The sequence below is a fragment of the Pseudophryne corroboree genome, chromosome 1, assembly GCF_028390025.1.
Source record: "Pseudophryne corroboree isolate aPseCor3 chromosome 1, aPseCor3.hap2, whole genome shotgun sequence".
Lineage (NCBI taxonomy): Eukaryota > Metazoa > Chordata > Amphibia > Anura > Myobatrachidae > Pseudophryne > Pseudophryne corroboree.
In genome coordinates, this window is record NC_086444.1 from 1,213,448,221 (window position 1) to 1,213,471,214 (window position 22,994).

The window sequence follows — 22,994 nt, forward strand, 5'->3', positions numbered from 1 at the left end:
CTGTGAGGTCTGAGTGGGGCGTGGACAGCACCTGCTATATAAGGCCTCTTCTCAGGTTAAGCAGATGCTGCTGAATCTTTGTTGGTTAGTTAGTTCCTGAAAGTTAGCCAGTACTGTGTAGCTTTGTATTTGTTGTTGCTTACTGCATATAGGCCTTGGGATTTGGTACTACACTCTGCCAATCCAGACCTAGCAGTAAGACTGGAGTCAGTCGTTTAACTTGCTGGGGTTCTTTTGCTACTCTGTGAACTTAGCAAGTTTGAGGCTGTATTTTCAGACTTGCCTGCCTAAATCCTGTCTCACTGTGCAAGATGTTCAGGTGTCAGTTTAGTGGCAGTAAGCTGAACCTGTGCACTGCAAGTGAGGATTAGGATTGTGGAGACTCTCCTTGTGTCTATCATTCCATCTCTGACCAAGGAGTTTACTGCCACACCCGTTGGTAACCCTTTAGGGTTTTGCTGTTGCCCTTAGCAACAGCATTTCGGGTTCTCTACGTATTAAAACACAACATCTTGCTTTTTCCATCTGAGCATTCTTAATACTAGGGAGACACCCAGTTTCTTAGCCTCTGGGCTTCTCTGTTCACTTTGTGTTTAATTTGTTACCCTATCACCTTCTGTGTACGTAATGTCATATTCCCCAGTCTGTCTGTGAGTTCATTTGTTTTGCATCCCTATCTGTTCAGACACCAGTACATTCCTGCAGGCACTGGTGTGCATAACAGTTCAGACACCAGTACATTCCTGCAGGCACTGGTGTGCATAACAGTTCAGACACCAGTACATTCCTGCAGGCACTGGTGTGCATAACAGCAGCACAACACAACAACACAGGAAGGGACTTGTGGTTGTTGTTGTTATAATTATTATACGGCAGCAGTGGACATATAGCATCAGCATATACCACTGTGACTGCCTCATCACTGGAATGGCTCATGAGACAGGACACTATCACTGGTCTGATGCAGCACAACACAACACCACTTTGTACAGCTACATTGGATATATGGCAACAGAGGACACCAACACTGTGACTGGATGGACTGATGCAGCACAATACACTGACTACACTGGACTGGACAGCACAACACAGCACCACTTTATACAGCTACACTGGATATACGGCAGCAAAAGACACCAACACTGTGACTGATGCAGCACAATATGCTGACTACACTGGACTGGACAGCACAACACAGCACCACTTTATACAGCTACACTGGATATATGGCAGCAGAGGACACCAACACTGTGACTGGCTGGACTGATGCAGCACAATACACTGACTACACTGGACTGGACAGCACAACACAGCACCAATTTATACAGCTACACTGTATATATGGCAGCAGAAGACACCAACACTGTGAATACACTGGTCTGGTCTGAGCAGCACAACATAGCACAAAATTCACAACCCCACTTTCCCGCCCCCACACAGACACTGAACACTGAGGACACGTCCTCTCAATACACTCTCTGAGACTGCAGTAAAAATGGCCGTGACACGCAGCTCCTTATATGGAATCCAAATCCCGCGAGAATCCGACAGCGGGATGATGACTTTTTGCTGCGTTCGGGTTTCTGAGTCAGGCGGGAAAACGCGAGCCGGGCTCGGAACTGAACTAGGAAGGCAAAGTCCGGTAGGGTTCGGTTCTCTGAGAACCGAGCCCGCTCATCTCTAGCAGAAACTGCACAAACTTTTGTTTGTGCAGCTCACTGCACAGCCGATCGCACCCCTGCAAAGCGCTTACTCCCTCCCCTGTAGGTGCCGATTACCTGGTTGCAGCAGTGCAAAAAATAGCCTGCGTGCGACCAGGTTTGAATTAGGCCCTCAGTTCACAGCTTACTCTTTACCCCAGTTACCACGGTCCATATAATTCACTGTTTAAACTATTTCCCCCCACGTTCAAAATATCTCTCCCTCCTGTAATCCACGTCATCCCTCCCTAACCCCCACCCCCCCTTTTTTCTTTTGCACACCAGGTAACCGCATGGACTTACCTCCTGCCAAAATTGCAGACTTATAATTCACAACCCCGTCCAACTTACTATTTTGTCACTCCATGCAAACTTAAATACCATACTCCTATGCCTCTCTACACAATCCTGTAGAAAACTAGTCTGGCATTGCTTAAATATCCTTATCTTCATTAAGTTCCATCTCTTGTTTCATCCCTGCAAATACAGTACCAGCACTGTGTGTATGTGGAGTGATCAAAACAGTAAACAGAATTAAAGTAGTCCACAAGCGCTGCTAAATAATAGACATGTCAGTCCTCAGGGTTCCTTTTAAAATGTCCTGTATTATTGTAGAACAGAAACCTTTATGGATTAAACCACCCTCAGAACTCTCTTTTATAAGCTGCACTCGCACCTCTGGATTTACCTCCTCTCAATGAGATACGTGCATCAAAAGGTTTCTATTAACTCCTCTCATACAACTTCACACCAAATATGCTGGCGACCGTCCTATTCCTCATGGAAGGCACTCACCTCATCCAATTCCCTATGTTCCTTGAAAGGTTTCTTTGCCTCCTCCTGATATTAGGATACGAATTCCAATTAACCACACTAGTTTGTGTGTGGGTAATGGAGGCCAATTAGTATCCAAAAAAAATTAATATTTATTGTAAATCACAAAAGTACATCCATCACAATACAAAAATAGCAACAATAAAAAATGTTAAAAACATATATAGAACAATACCTCAGATAGATTATGGGTTTGTTCCACCATACACCCTCAGGAATCCGAGTACTATATTTTCCCTTTATGCAAAAAAAGAAGGATTTTAACTGTAAACGGGAAAAAAGATCTTTCCAACAACAGAGTACCGGTCCTTATAGGGGGATAAAAAGGTGGAAAAGACAATCACACCTGGGGTACAAATTGCACCAATTCACTATCCTTCCTCAGGGTCTGTCTTGTTCAAGGAGTGGTGCTCTTGAGAGTTTGGTACCGAGCTGCAGCTAGGGCACAAGTTACTTTTTCTTTTCTTGGTATTTTATATGATCAAAACATTGCCTATAAAAATAGCAGCTACTATCCTATTGTTATTATAGCTTGCTCTCAGAAAAATGTACATATAGACTAAGGGGGACATTTACTAAGAAGTGATAAGAGCGTAGAAGTGAGCCAGTGGAGAAGTTGCCCCATCAACCAATCAGCAGCTCTGTATAAATTTACAGTATGCAATTTATAGATGTTACTTCAGTGCAGATTGGTTGCTATGGGCAACTTCTCCACTGGCTCACTTCTCCGCTCTTATCACTGCTTAGTAAATGTCCCCCTAAGTCACCACACAGAGGACCCTCCTCCATAGAGCTCATCACACAGCCCAGAACCTAAATACATAAGACCTGGATTTAAGGGTTAATATATTCCATTACTATATGTACAGTATCTAGCCAGCATAGTAGCAACTGTGGCTACGTACATTACATACATACCCCCCTCCCCCTGCATCTTCCTTCCTTTCTTGATACCATAGAACTATTATGATTTTCTCGGTCCACAAATGTACATTTCTTACCTGGTCTAGTATTCCTGCTCTAAATTTCAATGTGTGGATTAATAGTACAGAGCGGCTCATGAGGCTTCTTATTATCTCTCCCCCTGCTGTGTTTTTTAGACTAACTAGGTAATGGATAGAATGGCATACCTAGCAACCAGGGGCGGATCGGTAACAAAAAGCGGCTCTGGAAAAATTTGCACTAGTGGACCCACATGGGCAGCACCAGAGGTGTAAGGTCTAGCCATGGGCCGTGGCAGCAGCCCCCTCCCCCCAAAACTTTCCAGATAGTGGTCATGTCCAGCATCAAGGGGGAAGTTAAAAGGAAATAAAATTAAATATTATGAGCAAATTATATGATACACCTTTAGAATTTAGTAAACTATATAATTATTTAGAAAGATATATTTTATTGCTTATTAGACCAACCATATCCCAAAACCTATTCACTCAATCTTATATGTCAGCTAAGCAGGCAGACAGAGCATACACTAGATCATCTGCAATCACAGGCTAAGTGGCAAAGTCATTTTCAAATATGCAAATTATTTTGCATCTTATTCATTATGTTGTTTAATAGGACCACATGTCCTCAAACAAAACAGGCCCCGCGGGTGCGTTGGCCCACCAGGAATCTTCCCTGTGAACCCTATGGCCAATCCGCCTCTGCTAGCAACATAATAGCCACTGCGGAAGTTTGGAGCAGCCAATTAGGTGTGTCACAGCTCTACAACGATAGCAGTAGGTGTTTGGGTTGGCTTACCACACACCCTGCTACATCCAATCGGGGTGGTGTCTGGATCCCCCCGGTGACACGTTTAATGTGCCTCTGGGAGACGGGTCACACAGGAAGTGACCAAGCCTGAGATCATGGGAAGAATGCATCTTCCAGCTGCTTTAAGCCGCCAGCCTGCAGTAAATTCCGGTGCACTAGGAAGTCTTCCCATCAGTGTGGGTAATTATTATACTAACCCGGCATGGACTTTAAATATCCATAAGACTGCCGGGTCCTTCTCACAATATATCTTTGCTGGTATTTACCTTTATTTCTTTTTGCACACCCCTGGTTTTATAACATGAACACTTAGAAAAGTGACAGGAGTTTCCCTGGACCCCAAAAACTTCATTTATTAAAAAGAAAAGCAGAATGTTGTCACCCTGCCATGTGTATTTTTTTCTGTACAAGGCATACACTCTAGTGCGCTAGACTGCCGGGTCCTTCTCACAATATATCTTTGCTGGTATTTACCTTTATTTCTTTTTGAATTTGCACACCCCTGGTTTTATAACATGAACACTTAGAAAAGTGACAGGAGTTTCCCTGGACCCCAAAAACTTCATTTATTAAAAAGAAAAGCAGAATGTTGTCAACATGCCATGTGTATTTTTTTCTGTACAAGGCATACACTAAGTATTTTCGGGTGTTTATTCTTATAGTAATATTTGCTGATATTCGTGTGATATTAATGTATAAAGAAAGAATTATCACAGCGCACTAGAGTGAAAATACCTCAATGTTCATTATGAGCACAGATCACCACTAGTCTGTAATACACCGTTTAAAAATAAATAAACAAAAAAACTTTGTCAGATTTAAATAGACAATTATAATGCAGTGTATTCAACTGTTAAGCATACACTTAATAACTGGACACAGTGTAAAAACACATAGATACAATTGTAGCTCAATCTTCTCCAGCAGATGATACAATGGTGTCAATGAATCCCCAATACAAAGTATCATGTAGTGGACATAGTCAACAGAGATTCACAGAGCTGTTCAAGAATTATATGTATCCAGTGATATGTTAAAAGTCCAAAACACTTATTTAAAATGATCCCAGCAGTGTATTTTAAAACCACAGGAGAACAGCTTGATGATTCACTTAATAAGCCGTTGTAGCAGGTGGATTTAATTAACTTTAAATAGTCCTTCTACTGCAGCCAAAACTTCGAAAAACGTATTATAATGAAAGGCAACCAAGCAGATATTTTGCACATAGTTAAAAAGCGGATGAAATGCACAAGCTTAAAAATTCCTCTCAATAGTTCATCAATTAGACATCCACTTGTAAAAATGATTCCTTTTACGTCTGGCCAGGCAGCGTATTAAAAAGGTTATCCCGCCGCTGTGGTTCCTGCAAGGAGAGTGTGAGGAAGCCCTCCCAACCCCTGGTGCTTACTCCATTCGGTTGGTCATCTCTGGAGGCAAGTTAGTCCACACCTCAATATCAGTGGATAATCCCGGTGCACAGCTTAGCATGTATCTGTATTGCAGCTTAACGCATTTCCCCACCTACTATAGTTATCAGCGGCTTCTGCTGATAACTATAGTATAGTACAGAATACTGTATCTAACCCAAATCAAACTTAAAATTATATCTTCTCTTGCAATGTCAAGATGGGTCCTCTACCCCCACCCTAGGGGCAACTTTCAACTCATTACTATTTAGTGGACTCTCAGTGGTGATTCAAGGAAGTTTTTCACATGTGACAGTTTGTACAACTGGCATGCTCTCGAATTGTCTAACACTAAAAGCAGATCCACCTTTACTTCTTCCTCCTATCTTATTCTCCTATGATTTCTTACTTCTCCATACACCTTGGATAACTTTTTATTCTGTGAACTCTCAACAATGATTCTGGAGACCCCAACATCAATACCAATAACTTACTACCATACCACACTGTATTTGCTCAATCTCTAAAGAAGAAAGTGTGTATCCTCACCAGTCATAAAATAAAATGTTGCATATAGAGGCCAATATTGAAACTGTTTATATCAATTGGAAACAGCAATTAGTTGGTGGTGCTCCCAAACATTTTTTAGATTAGATTAGGCTACAATTAAAATGGAAGAACAAAGACAAAAATACTGTTTTTGGGAACACTCATTTGTGATAATGAAATATGAATGCAAATGTGTAGCATAAAACTGAACCTAGAATAGTTCCCTAATATAATATTATCATATCATAAATTCATAAAAAATTGATTGCCATTTGAACAAGTAAGGTTCAAGATAAAAAAAAATGTAAATATTGGGGTGAAAATATCACTAAAGTACATTCTTGATTACTTAGAGACTATGGGGGTAATTCAAAGTTGATTGCAGCAGCACATTTGTTAGCAGTTGGGCAAAACCATGTGCACTGCAGGGGGGGCAGATGAAACATGTGCAGAGAGAGTTAGATTTGGGTGTGGTGTGTTCAAACTGAAATCTAAATTGCAGTGTAAAACAAAGCAGCCAGTATTTACCCTGCACAGAAACAAAATAACCCACCCAAATCTAACTCTCTCTGCACAGGTTAAATCTGCCACACCTGCAGTGCACATGATTTTGCCCAACTGCTAATAAATTTGCTGCTGCGATTAACTCTGAATTACCCCCTATAAACAATGTAAGGAATCTTAACAGTCACTGTAAAATTAGGAAATAGTTAACAGACTGTGAGAAATTGGTATTGAAAATGAAGAGGGCCAAGAGAGGAGCCTTGGGCTACAGGTGCACAGAGATTGTCTCCTACAAAAATTGTCCAGGGTACCTAGCATTCCCAGGTGGTCACCCATCCAAGTACTCACCAGGCCTTACCTGCTTAGCTCTGAAATTGTACAAGATCGAGAGTATTCAGGATGGTATGGCTGTGGGCAGGTATTGATAGAGGATAGAAGAAAGATAGACACTTCTGCTTTCTGCATAGGTCAAATTTTGTAAAAACAGACCAAAGGCTTTCCAGATGAGAGAGTGTTTGAAAAAGTGTTTAGAAGAGAAGCAGATTCTGGTTTGTTGATTACGTACCAGAAATGAAGAAAGTAGAGTACACTTCTGCTCTCTGTTGTGATAACATATAATTTACTGGAAAAAGCACTGGGCTTGAGCCAGACCAGCTATCAACCAGATGATAGAGCGTTGAAACTGAAACAAATTGAAAAACAATTGCACAGTTTACCAGTTATTTATCTGGTCATACAGTCGTCAAATTGCTTACTTGTAAGAAGGCATAGCTGGTTCCAAAGTGTAAGTGTGCAGTCATAAAAAGAGCTCAGGGCTGGCTCTAAAATTCATAAATAGAGCTGACGGTTGGCTCTGTAGTTAACTTATCAAAAACCATCAAGTATCAGGAAAAAATTAGGTTAAACAATTACTCATTAGGAAAAAATATCCTGTTTACAACAGGTGTTGGTGTTGAATTTAAATGTGTTGCAGAGTTGCTAGACACTCATGTGTCACACAGATAGCTCAAGATGTCAAATTACTGTAACCGTACATTGGTCAGACACCTATTGTTTGTATAATAGTAAAAGACAAAAATAGAGCTGAAATACTCATATTTGAATCCATTGATGAAGTTCTATCTAACTAATCTATTTCCATTTCTGTTTTATTGACTTTTACTTAAAGAGTTATCAGAGGAATTATTTATTAAAAGAACACAGTTTAGGACATGTGGGCACTCGCTGCGACTGGAGGAGAGAAAGTTCCGAACCCAACGGAGGAAAGGGTTCTTCACTGTTAGTGCAATTAGGATGTGGAATTCCCTGCCAGGGAAGGTGGTAATGGCAGACTCTGTAATTGGATTTAAAGAAGGAATGGATACATTTCTGAATGAAAATAATATACAAGGTTATAATATTTAAAATATTAACGTGGTTAATTCGGGGGTAACATGAGTTATAGTAGTTAACCAGTCATAAAACTTATTCAGCGGGTATGTAGAATAATCAAAACTTAATACAGGTTGAACACAATGGGCAATTTGCCTCTATTCAACCTCAATTACTATGTTACTATACTAAGTTACTGCCTCCTCTATTGTCTCTGATTCCCTAATAAACTGTTATGGGGGCTCCTTCACAACCAGCAAAAGTAGGGCAGCATCCAACACAGTAAAAAGGGCCTTGCAGCCCGTGCAAGGACTTCGAGGCACAAATGGCAGAGAGCGTGGTGGTGGGGTGGAGTCCTTTTAAAAGGGCCATCCAGTGACCCATTCCCTGGTTACAGCACCCAACCCCCTGCTCCCTCTAATTTCTACCTCGCACAGCACTCCCCTCCCTTCAATAATCACCTTACAGGTACTACACTTTCAATTATTAACTCACAGAACCCCAACTTAATTAATACCCTCACAGCATTCTCTCCCTGCCTCTCTTCAGTAAACACCTTGCAGCACACACCGCTCAGAGCCAGCAAAATTACCTTATTATTAGCAAAATTACAGTACCTTTCTGCACCTTTCATTGCTCCCATCCTCCTTCCTACGACAGGCCCTTTGAGGCTCCACCTGGGAATGTCATATAGAGAAGTCCTGCAGGATGTTGGGAAATGTAGTATGAAACGAATACACGTTTCATGCTATTTACTGAACACAAATAATAGAGCTAGACTACAACTCCCAGCAGCTCTCACGGTACTAAGTAGCATGCATCCAAGCTGTAATGGCAGCTGTGCTGTACTAGAAGCCTGGTTGTCATGGTGCTATTGGTGAAGTGTTATAACCATTCAGTACATAAGAACAGGAGGTTAAAATCAGAACTTTGATGTTAAAATACACAAGCAATATGAGTGATGACCAGGTTACTAAAATAACCTTATTTTAATAACACACTCTTAAAAAAATCTATTGATTTTGTTGAAAAATGCACTTATTAAAAACAATAGTTGTTCCAGAGCCCCTGCAGAATTGGGTCTTTGAAGCTCAAGCCTCAATAGTTTCCTAGCAGGTCCGCTCCTGGCTACTGTATGTCAGTCAATGGACAGTAGCAATTTGGAGCAGCCATCCCAGATCTGAAGCAATAATGAATTGGTTCTGTTCTTTGTATCCACCACAGCATCTTGCCACATGCGTGATACTTAACTTTGTAATGTTTATGCCCCTGCAGTTTATACTAAAACCTTTTTCACGTCACTACATTACCTTCTACTCCCATATTTAAATTCTCCTATGATTTTAGGTGGCGATTTTAATGTTGTGTCCTCCTGGTTCATGGATGACCAGCCTGTAAATACCTTCTCTGTTTGCCCACGTAAATTTATTATTTCGTACCTTCTTTAAACTCTGTACCTGGTTGACATATGGAGACTACAACATCCAGTTGATAAAGAATTTTCTTTTTATTCGGTCCCCATGTAGTATTCATTAGGATTGATTATTTTTTACCTTCTGCTATATTAGCTTCTAAGGTTATGAAATCTGATATTGATACTTTGGGTTGAACAGGCCATGCCCCTATTTGGTTCAAACTGTGCACTCAGGCTCCCTCTGACAGTCATCGGCTTTGGCGTTTCCCCTTAGGTATTACAAATTCTAACACTTTCCGAGATACTCTTCAATCTGCATGGAATGACTATCATCTGACTAATGAACAACATCAGCAACCCCCGGCTCTTTACTGGTAGATGGTGAAGGCGGTCCTGCAAGACTGACTGTTGTCTTACATGTCCCATCATAATAAACATCATTCTGAAAAATGATGTGCTGTACAGTTAGTATTGACTCAGTCTTATAAATCTATGAAATGCCAACCTAGTCCTGCACATTCTGCTGCAATTAAGGACTGTAAATTAGCCTTGGATACGTTAATCCAACAAACTGGTCATAGACGTATTAACAATAACAAATATCAATTCCATATGCATGGTAATAAAAATAGCAAGTTACTATCAAATCTTCAAACGGTCAAGTTCCACTATTCTTGCCCTGAAGGATGATTCGGGTGTGTTGCATATATTGCGCCCCAAAATAATCAATATACTCCTTGATTTTTATACTAATCTTTATGCTCAAGTTCCCATTGATTTGATTCAAAAACTTCACTTTTGGGATACGCTAGTACATCTTTGTCTTTCAGAAGACCACACAACTCCCCTCACAGCCCCAATCTCAGACACTGAAGTCCATTTTGTAATAAAAGGTCTTATGCTTGGTAAATCACTAGGTCCTGATGGATTCACGGCGGAAGTCTACAAAAGTCTTTCACAATCATTAGTTCCTTCATTTACTGCTTTTTACAATTCCATTTTGTCAGGTGACCCTCTCCCACCCTATTTCAATGATGCCATTAAAAAAGTCCTCCCAAAACCATACCATCCAATTTCCCTGTTAAATGTGGACTATAAAATTTTTACAAAGAAACTTGCTAATAGATGAAAACTTGTTTTGCCGTCCGTAGTCCATAAAGACCAGACAGGTTTCATTTGGGGTCATAGTGCTGTTTCTAACATCCGCAGGGTGTTTATTTATGTATTTATTATCAGTTTCTTATATAGCGCAGCAAATTCTGTTGCGCTTTACAATTGGAAATAACAATGATATAACAAAACTGGGAAATAACAAACAGTCATAGAGGTAGGAAGGCCCTGTTTGCAAGCTTACAATCTATAGGGAAATAGGCATGGATACACAAGGATAGGTGCTATCTATTGCATAGTTGTCCACCAGATTGCAAAAGTTCTAGGTGGACTGTATGATATGGTCTTAGAGCAATGATGAACCGGAGTCGAGAGGAAGGATGAGAAGACATGTGAGGATAAGTGTGGACTGTGCAGAGTGGATGCAATTTGATAGGAAGGTTCATGAAAGTTAATTGGGTTGTTCTGGAATTTGAAATGCTTGCCTGAAGAGGTGAGTTTTCAGGGAATGCTGAAAGGTTTGGAGATTAGAGGAGAGTCTTATTGTACATAGTAGGGCATTCCACAGAGTGGGTGCAGCCCTATGAAAGTTCTGCAATCATGAGTGGAATTGAGTAATGAGTGTGGATGAGAGATGCTGATCTTGTAAGAGCAAAGAGGTCAGGTTGGGAGATATTTTGAGATAAGCGAAGTGATATATGTTGGTTTAGTTTGGTTAATGGCCTTATGTGTGATTAAAAGTATATTATATTGAATACAGTAGAATACAGGTAACCAATGAAGGGACTGACCGAGTGAATCTGCAGACGATGATCATCTAGCGAGGAAGATTAGCCTTGCAGCTGCATTCAGAATGGATTGTAGTAGTGATAGTCTCGTTTTGTTAGCTCTTTTACAATATTTGGATGATTTACATGAAAATAATTTGCACCTACTTAGATTCCCTAGATGCCGAGAAGGTATTTGTCCTTGTGGTCTGGGATCATCTCTATGAAATGCTTAGCAGGTTTGTCTTTCCTATGGATTTCATAAACCTTATACATATGCCTATTCTTCTATTATAAAAAGTGGACCCATTTTCCCATAGACTATAATGGGCCCATTAAATTCAGACCCACCATGGGTTCTGATGCTTGCTGTTAGCCTTGTGGGGGACACAGAAATGTGGTGATGGTATTCTCTGGTAGCTAATCATCTCCCCTTCCATACCAACAAAGTTATGACCCCCAGAACCAGAGTAATTTAGCTTTCAGCCCATTTTTATTGAATTTAATTTAATAGCTCACATAAACAGAACGTCAATGGACTATTGCTTTAACAGGTTCGTTTGTGTCTGTATACACTATTTTTATTTATTGATTTAATGGTTTTTGGGGTGTCTTGACAGAGAATATTTTCGACAGCATCTCTGAACTCCATTGGTTAATCTCCCCCTCCCACTCACCCTTCCCCCTCCCCTGAGAGACTGATCTATTCAGACAAAGAAGCTAGTTTACAGTCAATAAATTGCCAACACAGTACTGTATGTAAATGAAGGGCTACTTTGTAAATGAAGATACTATAGTCACTTTGGTTGGGGGAGAGGACTAGAGTGGTCAAGAGTGAATGTACATTAAACAGTATAGTACTGTGCTAAGGATTTGCGTGTCGGATGCCCCAACAATTAGATATGGAAACAGGTCTTTTCCTGTGTGCATAATTCTATTGAATGTAAGGCTCTTAAATATATGAATGTTATTAAAAAAATTAATAAAAAGTGTCAAGAAGAAAAAAACACAAAAAAACAAATGCATTCGCACTTTGGGAATCGAACCCAGGACTCTGAGCATGGGGTGAGGGACACTTCACCATGATGATTGGTGATTGAGACACAAGCTCATGTGTAAATGTAAGCAGTGAGCCCTTCACATGGGTTTTGCTGTATTGGCTACGAGATTTGGATGCTCAAATACAGTACTGTATGCCTAACGTCGAAGAACCATTTCTTTAACATGTTCATTTGCATCTGTTATCAAATGCCTACCTCATATAACTGGACATCATTTATATTAGTAATGGAAATCATACAGCCAATATAGCTTATTTGCAAAGAAGAAGAGAGACTCTTTGTTGGGGCACGCTTGAAAAACTAAAACTTAACTTTTAATACGAATCTCATTACAATATGGTACACAAGATCAACACACATATAAACATTTTTATAACACTTTTAAGAAGAGACCATAAGCTTGATATAGCCTTTCTCACTTGTGTTTTTTTTAAATTGTTAAAAGAAATGATTCTCAATCATGGAATAATTAAGAGTAATCATGTAGCTGATAAGGATGACAGTGACACCTGAGGTGAAAATATTAGAAATTGAATTTGAATGTCACAGGATAATGGATAATCTTTAGCATAAAGTGCATAGGCATTACATATGTTGCAAATATGCTGCGATTGTGATCCTTACATAATTACCTGTGGAGAAGATATAACCTGGTAAGGGTTTAATCTGCTACTTAGAAGTTTATGACATTAAAGTACAATAAATAAGAGAACAAATACTTATTGCAGATAAGTAGAAAATCAGAGAAACTAAATAGATAAGAGAAGGGAAATATAGGTGTGAAAATGGTAATGGTCAAAGGTTGCTCCAACACCTCCGTTTTTCACAAACACAGAGATATTTATTACTACACCTGATATTCCCTAGCAGTCTCCCAAATAGGTACTAATCAGGCTATTCACTGCTTAGCTTCCAAGATCAGGCGAGGTTGGGCGTACCCAGTGAAATATGGTAGTAATGACATCTAGATTGTGAATACAATGGTATATGGTTATTGGCATATACCAAAAGAAGTACTTCTATTGTTCATTATTGTGCACAGTCCTTCTGTTGCTTTTGCATTGCCGAATAGACGTATGACTGGCATCAGAAAATGAGAGAGTACTGGAAAAGAAATAAAGAGTCTAGGAAACGTATAGGTACAGGTCCCGTCTTCTATTATCCACTGTCAGCCACATATCTCATATGGTAGACATAGGACGAGAGAGATGGGTTTCCTGTGCCTAATGAAAATAAGTGTGAAATTACACAGGTATCTTAAGCCCTGACGACAGTAAAAAGATAGGAAACTTTAAGATGTGTGATTTTTATTTCACTGCTACAGACATAAGAAGAGATTTTTGAAAAGACTAGGAAAACATTCTAGGAGTAATAAGTGTTACACAGTTGAAATAAATAAGTAGCAGATTAGGCGAATCTTAGATAGTTAAATGATCAAAATTTCATATTATACGATACCAGGAGATGAGTGGGCTGAGCCGTGCACTGCTCAGCTCCACTAGACACAGACGGCCGTTTCACCAGATGGTGGATTGTTCACTGTGATACCTGTGTAATTTCACACTTATTTTCATTAGGCACAGGAAACCCATCTCTCTCGTCCTATGTCTACCATATGAGATATGTGGCTGACAGTGGATAATAGAAGACGGGACCTGTACCTATACGTTTCCTAGACTCTTTATTTCTTTTCCAGTACTCTCTCATTTTCTGATGCCAGTCATATGTCTATTCGGCAATGCAAAAGCAACAGAAGGACTGTGCACAATAATGAACAATAGAAGTACTTCTTTTGGTATATGCCAATAACCATATACCATTGTATTCACAATCTAGATGTCATTACTACCATATTTCACTGGGTACGCCCAACCTCGCCTGATCTTGGAAGCTAAGCAGTGAATAGCCTGATTAGTACCTATTTGGGAGACTGCTAGGGAATATCAGGTGTAGTAATAAATATCTCTGTGTTTGTGAAAAACGAAGGTGTTGGAGCAACCTTTGACCATTACCATTTTCACACCTATATTTCCCTTCTCTTATCTATTTAGTTTCTCTGATTTTCTACTTATCTGCAATAAGTATTTGTTCTCTTATTTATTGTACTTTAATGTCATAAACTTCTAAGTAGCAGATTAAACCCTTACCAGGTTATATCTTCTCCACAGGTAATTATGTAAGGATCACAATCGCAGCATATTTGCAACATATGTAATGCCTATGCACTTTATGCTAAAGATTATCCATTATCCTGTGACATTCAAATTCAATTTCTAATATTTTCACCTCAGGTGTCACTGTCATCCTTATCAGCTACATGATTACTCTTAATTATTCCATGATTGAGAATCATTTCTTTTATCAATTTAAAAAAAACACAAGTGAGAAAGGCTATATCAAGCTTATGGTCTCTTCTTAAAAGTGTTATAAAAATGTTTATATGTGTGTTGATCTTGTGTACCATATTGTAATGAGATTCGTATTAAAAGTTAAGTTTTAGTTTTTCAAGCGTGCCCCAACAAAGAGTCTCTCTTCTTCTTTGCAACCTCGTTATGTATTATTGACTCTGGGTGCACCACCAACAACCTCCTTGATTACCGATACAGTCATGTCCTATACATTTGTACTGTTGGTTCACAAGGGACAAATTCTTTAAGAGCCCATTATAAAGAAATTTTCACAATCCTGTGCGGCACCAATTAACCCCTTTTCCTGTTTAGCCAATATAGCTTCAAAGGCAGCAGCACAAAAAATCATAAAAGGAAATGTCTGCACATTTACTGATGATATATGTATACCAAATTAATAAACATTTATAGAAATGTAAAAGGCTTGTGATTAATAGAAAAGGAATGATGGCCTGTTTCAGAGTTGTATGATATGTTGATGTTTTTTATTTGCTTAATATTAAATAATCTTTACATGTGTCTAAGTCGCACTGTGCATGCATCAAAGTACATGCCATAGTCACATGCTGCAAGCCTTTATTTGTAGTACATTTGACAGACAGGATCCATGTGGGGGAATACTTTTGAGTAGCAGCCTACTCCTCAGTATTGCAGTATTGTGAATACTATCACAACCATTTTTGGGAGTGTCTCAATCTACAAATACAATTTCATACAATCAAAACATGGTGCCAACCTAAGAAAGTCCACTGTCATTCTGCATAACCATAGAATTATTGAGGGAGTTTATCAATAGAAATCCAGATATCTGTGTCATTTGCATTTCTGCATCAGCTGTGTACAGGATTGCAGCTGTGGACATTGTACAATGAAGGCTTTAGGCAAAACTCTTAAGGTAAGCCTGTCACTCCAAAACATTGTTGCTGGCATTGTCACAGATGTTCCATGGACTGACCCATGCAGGTCAGATGGTCAAGATTGTTTTGATTCAGACTTTACTTGTATGCTACAACTTTGCATCAGTTGCAGACAAATATTGTTGCCTCCTGTATTGCCTACTTGTAGAAAAATGGAGGATGACCAGTTGAAACAATAGGGGTGGAGATCACTGGAACCAGGCCGTGGACACCATCTTGCCCCATGCTAGCCTCCATCACCATCATCACAAAGTGCTTCTTATTGCTTCTGCTACTAGACGCCTTGGGACTGAGTTGGATGAAAATATCGGTCAGACATTGACTTACCATCCATTCACCTACCTGGCTGCCTCCCAGCTCTGATCACCTGCCTAGACAATGGCATGCCCCTCTATCCACTTCAGGCAGCATAGGCTAGACTGCTGCTGCAGTGGGAAAGCCAGTAAAAACAGACTTACAGTGCAGTTTCTTTATTGGGTTATAGCAGTATACGTTACTATACTTTACCCTGACTGCATATCTTGGTTTCTCACTTTCCTATAACATTTTCACTTGCTAAATCTGCTGGTCCCTGTCCTTGTTTAACCATGTACTTTCACTCCACTGCATTATGCCTGTGTGCAGGTTCCTGATACATTTTAGGTCATACTATAACATTAAACACAGTTCTCCCTTGTATGACTTGGGTACTTTTATGGCTTATCTTCCACTATGTAACCTTCATAGTATACGCAACATTGCTGCCTCACATGGTACACTAGTAGATGAGATGAAATTACATGGCCCTGACTCTTATTCTAAGACCCTACTCTGAGCATTAGAATGCTGCAACTACCTAATTTGTGTCATCTCATATGGGAATAACCCATTCCACCCAGGGTAAGCCTATGTAGTGTGCAAAACATGTGGGTGAAATGGATAACCCATGGAAGTTATCACCTAAAACGTTTGCACCAAACCTTGCAATTATGTTTATTGTTCTTGTTAGGTTTTGTTGTTCTTAATTATTTCTATGTAGTTATGCATTTGCTGTAATACTAAATCCTCCTTATAAAGTACAATGTTTTGATGACTGCACAGGGACTTTGGGTCCCGTGAGAAAATCAGTATGTAAATAAAATTATTATTATTATTATTATTATTATTATTTCATATGACCCAGACACACATTTACTCTACTATTTATTAAAAAGATGTTTCAGCTACAGATGGAGCCACACTCATCGATCTTGGCTACATCGCAGGCAGGGTAGCCCAGCGTACCTGGGCGCACCTGCACCAGGCACACCAGGGAGCACACAGAGATGCTCCCATTCACTTTGAATGGGATGCATGCGTGTCTACGATGCATGCGTGTCTCATTCGTGCCCAGCAGTCTGCCTTGCTAGGCAAACTCAGTCGCAGATGGAGACACGATTAGCACGGCTCCATCTGTACTTGGAATAAAACTACAACTACATACACCGTATCATCCAAACTGTAGTGGAAAAGTCAAATGTTAGAATGGAAGGACCCTTTCATGCATTGCTGACAACTCCATTGCTGCTAAAGTGAAGAAGAAGATGAAGTGGAATCTTGCCACATTGTAAAAAAATATAACCTGAGACAGCTCAATCAGATGACATTCTTTAAGAAACAGTTACTTCCCTTTTACCATTAAAAACATCAAATGACTAGCATCTACTAGGCCACTTAACATCAAAGTGAGTGGTTTGATCAGTAATAAAACCATGTCACTTGCCGGCACAAGAACTCTGAAGATACTCTAGAGTAATGTTAAGATTATTATTTATAGAAATACTGTTTGTTATTGAGCCCAAGACCAGATTAGGAATTTTGGGTTTGCTTTATTTAATGGGGTATTCTTATTATCATAACCTTTCTTCTGATTAAAAGTTTGAGTGTGTCAAAAGCTAAGGATAATATGACCAATGATATATTGTAAGTGCTAAACATAAATTACAGTAAATTGAATACCATGAAAAATATGTGTACATTAAGATTTACATAAGGGAGATCATAAAGATGATTTGACAGGAAACTCAATGATAAAAATGTAAAAACACTTAACACAAGGACATTTTCATCCCTTCTCAGGTTCTGTGCAACTCAGCTTGTGCAAGTGTCTTTTTTGCATCTTCTTCACCTGAATTTGAAATTTAGATGCAATGAAAAGCATTAAAATCAATTCATCAGAATGCACTGATTAAATAGATTTGAAACACTTGTATATCTACATGAGACAGAGTCTGAATCTGTGAATGTAAGTGTTACAATGCCATTGCTTTTTTCTATGTCAAGTTCTGTTACACAAATTCAGACTTATTCACACACAGATATACAAGTGTTGCATATCAAATTATTCAGTGCAGTCTCATGAAGCAGTTTTGGTGCATTTAGTTCCATCTAATATGCACATTTGGGTAAAGTAAGGTGCAAAAAAAACATTGGGGAGAAATGTAAAAGGGTGTGAGAATCAGAATATGAAAGATTTTGTGAGAGTTTTACTGTTAATTTAAAGTGGCAATCATTTACATAGCAAAATCAACCAGCTTTCCTCATGTAAATGATTGCCACTTTGAAAAAACTGAAAAACCTTACCAAAATCTCTCACTTTTAAATATTAAAAAACATTTGTACAAACTTGGAATTTCAGTTCTATAGATACAGTGAATCTCCAGGCATTATCTTTTCTTTCTGTTATCTGATCACACTGATTTAATATTATTTACCTAAGATACAAAAAAGTTTACTTACACCACCTTTGTGCCCTGTAGTTTTTTGGTTGGGATCTTTATCTGCACCATTATCATTGTATAAATTTCTTGTCTGTTGAAGGTCCAATATCAGAGATTCTACCGAGCTATTACATTTTAGGACTAACATTGAGTGGAAGGCTAATTATGACTGTATTACTCCAAATGTAAATGATATCTACAGTAATATTACCAAGGTCTCTATGTTATTAAGGAAGCACTTACTAAAGTTGTTAGGATCTTAGAAAGACATCTTATTCTATTCTATTTTATTCTATTCAATAACTCACTTTATTTAAAGGTGTAGGGATTGGCCTTGGGGACCAGGTTTGCCACCAACCTATACATGGGTGACTTTGAAGATGCAAATGTTTTATGACATGGGTTTGGGGGCAAATATTTCTTTATGGTCAAAATATAGATGATTCATTTACTATTTGAGGTGGTGGTTAATCATAAGCACTAGATTTTGTTGATTTAGTCAAACGCAATGAGTATAATCTCAATATCACTCATCATCAATATAACATATTCACAACTGACTACCTGCATTTGACAATGTCAGTACAAATAACTGTTATAGAAACTTTACATTTAAAGAACCATGTAGATTTCCCAATTATTTTAACTTTATTAATGCTCACTGTCCACTTTTGAATGTTAATATCTCCAAAAGTCAAGTACTCAGACAACTATCAAAAATCAGTTCAGGATCTTATTGAAAATGTCATACTGAGAGGATAGCCTCAACATGTTTAAAAAAAAGCATGGGATAAGGTACAGTATCTCATGTTGAAATTAAGTCAATTTGATTTATAATTATAAATTGAGAAAAACACTTTTGGAATTGTCAAATACAAGGGAATTTGGAATATCATTTCTTTCCAAATGTAATAGATGTGCAGTTGATATTCAGAAAATAATTGCTACCAATTATTTAATACTCAAACAAGCATCAATACTAAAAATGTTACTGCCATGCAGACAGAAAATTGTGTTAAAGAAAAGCTGTGTGGTTAAACATGATACATCACATGTAGGCACATTATGAATAAAAGTACTAAATTGATACATGAAGACTAAAGGTGATAACACTAAGGGTTCAATAATTGCAATTCTTGTTGAGGTAATTTATTTTGAATACACCTGTAACCTAAAATGTATAGGGGGACCACAAGACAGTTGAAAGTATGCATCCTTGGATTAGAAGTCTCTAACCTAAAAATAAACCCAGTCATGTGGTCAGACCACCACTCAATTCGGTTCACAGTCGTAATCCCCCAAAAGAGAACTTGGAATAGAAATATTACTTGTTCATGATATTGACCAGGTGTCATCTAAGGAGCAGTACGACTCCCTAGGCTATTCCAGCAAACCTGGACTTCTCTGTGATAATGGGGTCCTGAGAATATCCTTATTCCCTATTTTGTTACTATAACAGGGATCTGACAGCTGCAATGGATATTTTCACCCCTCTGCATATACAACCCTGCAAACCACAACGTCAATCCCCTTGGTTTGACAACATTGTTAGTAAACTCAAGAAAAGTAGTCATAGACTTGAAATTTGATGGATGATGATGAACTTGGTAGAGGATAAGTTAAAACTAATCAAACATATTGGAAAATAACAATCAACAATCACCTGGAAGAAAACAGAGTTCCTGTCAAATAAGATCATGGCAGCAAACAATAGGCCAGATCAGTTTTACTGCACAGTAAACACGCATTCCAAACCAGCATGCCTGCTTCCCAATGAAACCTTCATCCAGTAAAGATGCAATGAGTTTGCAAAATTATTTGCAGATAAAGTATCTCTCATTGGAGCTGGAATCTCCACAGTGCCACCAAAGACGTATGAATCTATCAAGTCTGCCAAAGTAAGCCTGCTGTCTTCATGTAAAAGCTTTGACCAAATGGATGTAAAATATATAGCTGAAATTACTTAAATGATATGTCCCATCACCTGTGATCTTGACCTTTCCTCAGTCAAGCTTCAAATAGGGTGTGTGGACATAATTGGCTATGTAATTGCAAAAATAGTTCAATGCTTTATGCAGACATGCATTTATCCTGAAACACGAAAGGAAGCAATTGCCAGACCACTACTTAAAAAATCATTTAGACTCTGACTGCATGACCAAATATAAATCAGTATCACACCCTCCTTTTCTAGGAAAGGTTATTGAGAAATTGGTTGCAACTCCACTAGAAACCTGCCTGTCAACCCATGATACTTTTGATCCATTCTAGAAAGGATTCAGGAGAAGACATAGCAACAAAACAGCCCTGGTATGGGGACATAATGGCAAGAGACAGAGACGACTGTTCAATTTTAATTCTTCTGGATTTCTCTGCAGCATATATCACCATGGGCCATGGAAATCTAATTGAGCACCTGAAGAATTTCTCTGGAGGGCACAGTCCTTAGCTGGTTCAAATCATTTCTCACTGGCAGGTCCCAGAGATTTTCTTCTGTTGTATACTTATCATCACTAGTGCCACTGCCATGTGGTGTCCCACAGGCTTTTATAGTATCTCCCATTGTTTTTGCAGCATACATGCTACCACTGGCTGAAATAATCAGATGTCATGGTTTGGTCTACCACTGCTTTGCAGATGATTCACAAAAGTACCTATCTTTTGCTCAAGGTTCTGAGAACCCAATAACAACCCTAAATGGCTGTGAAGCGGAACTTCAGGAGTGGATGAGTGCCAGTTGGCTGCAACTGTATGCTGATAAAACAGAGGTCCTTATCAGAGTTCACATGACAAGACTGCAGCATAGCTATCCCACATGACTTACTGTAGACTTGGGGGTTCAGAACCACAAAACACTGAACATGTTCAGAATTTTGGTGTTGTTCTTGATAGTGGCTTAACACTTCAATGTGAGATATCAGCCACACTCCAATACTCATTCTTTCATCTAAAGAACATATCCAGAATCATACACTTACTATATGTTTTCTCAGAAAATCTGTCTAAAGTCATGCTTGTATTTATATCACCCCTTCTAGACTACTGCAATGCCCTCAACCTTGATATCCCAGCAAAAACAAATGCACCACTTGCAGGTGGTACAAAATGTAGCTGCCAGGCTATTAACCTGCCAGCCCCATTCAAGCCACATAACACCCATTTACTCTCTTTACTTGCTACCTGTAAAATGGTGACTAAGTTTCAAGTTTGGCTTAGTCACTTTCAAAGCCCTGCATGACAAGGGCCCAAGATACTTGAAGCAGCTTCTTATTTCTTACTGTGCCTCTCGATTATTTTGATCTGTATATGAAGGACTTTTAACAGTACCTAGAATCTCTCTAATTCATCTGGGGGTCGAGCTTTCAGCTTTGTGGATCCGACTCTATGGAACTCTCTTCCCCATACAGTTCGAGAAGCCTCTACTCTAGAATCCTTCAAAAATATTCTCAACACTAAGCTATTTACTCAAGCATTTCTCTAATATCCACTGCTAAGCTTGTTTTGTATGTTGTGCTGTAAAGGCAAATGTAAAGCACTTTGAGTCCTTTTAGAAGAGACATGCTAAATAAATATTATTATTATTATTATTATTATTATTATTATTATTATTATTTCAATTTACTGCTGTGTTTGACAGCTATAGAATTGCTTTCACTATTTCACTATGGCCATATATTATAAATGTAAAAGCAAATACCTCAAATGTACTCTTTTATACATTTGGCATCCTTTTTAGAATTCTATTAACTATCAACTGTGAAATTCTTTGAGACAATTATGTTTTGCAGTTTTTCTAAAGAAGTTACTAATTACAGTACTTCCAGCTTTTGAAATGTTTCTGTTGTTGGATTTTACTGGGTATTTCTTTTTACCATTTTGTTTGAGATGGGCTAATTTTTTGATAAAGCTGCCAAACGCCAGCGAAACGCGTAAGGGAACCAGCCCTGACCCAGACAACCTAAAGCCACCTTCAGGATACCATTGCAGTTATTACCATCTTGGACATTTTCAACCTATGGACGTGGAAAATTAACAGAGGGAAAACCACCAAACATCTGCGTTGGATCGGAGACAGCCTCTGGACCCTCGCTAGGTGGGATACCCGGCCAATCCACTGCAATTTTGGTAACTATACCACAAGATTGGATACATCTGCATATTTAAAACTAAGGATCCTGTTGATATTGTGACCGGTCACAGGGACATTACTAATACCAAGAGGTGTGCACATTTACATCAAAATGTCGGTGGTCAGAGACTGGCTATAGAGGCTCTATATTTTTATGGTTCATATCTGTGAGAGTTTTCTTTTTTATATATATGTTGAATAATATTAAAACGTATGTAATTTATTTTAAGGAAACACCTGTTTTTTAGATTCTTTATTAGCGCTGTTTTTATGTTCTACACGTTGTATTTCCAGTATATGAGAGATTGACTGTCTCTCACCTTAACAGCAG

The 22,994-nt window shown here is 38.8% G+C and overlaps 2 pseudogenes; one reads left to right on the forward strand and one right to left on the reverse strand.

Annotated features, from left to right (window-relative positions):
- Positions 1-13,312: 13,312 nt before the first annotated feature.
- On the reverse strand, positions 13,313-13,431 carry LOC134949567 (5S ribosomal RNA; annotated as a pseudogene).
- Positions 13,432-14,311: 880 nt separating this feature from the next.
- On the forward strand, positions 14,312-14,430 carry LOC134949574 (5S ribosomal RNA; annotated as a pseudogene).
- Positions 14,431-22,994: the final 8,564 nt, after the last annotated feature.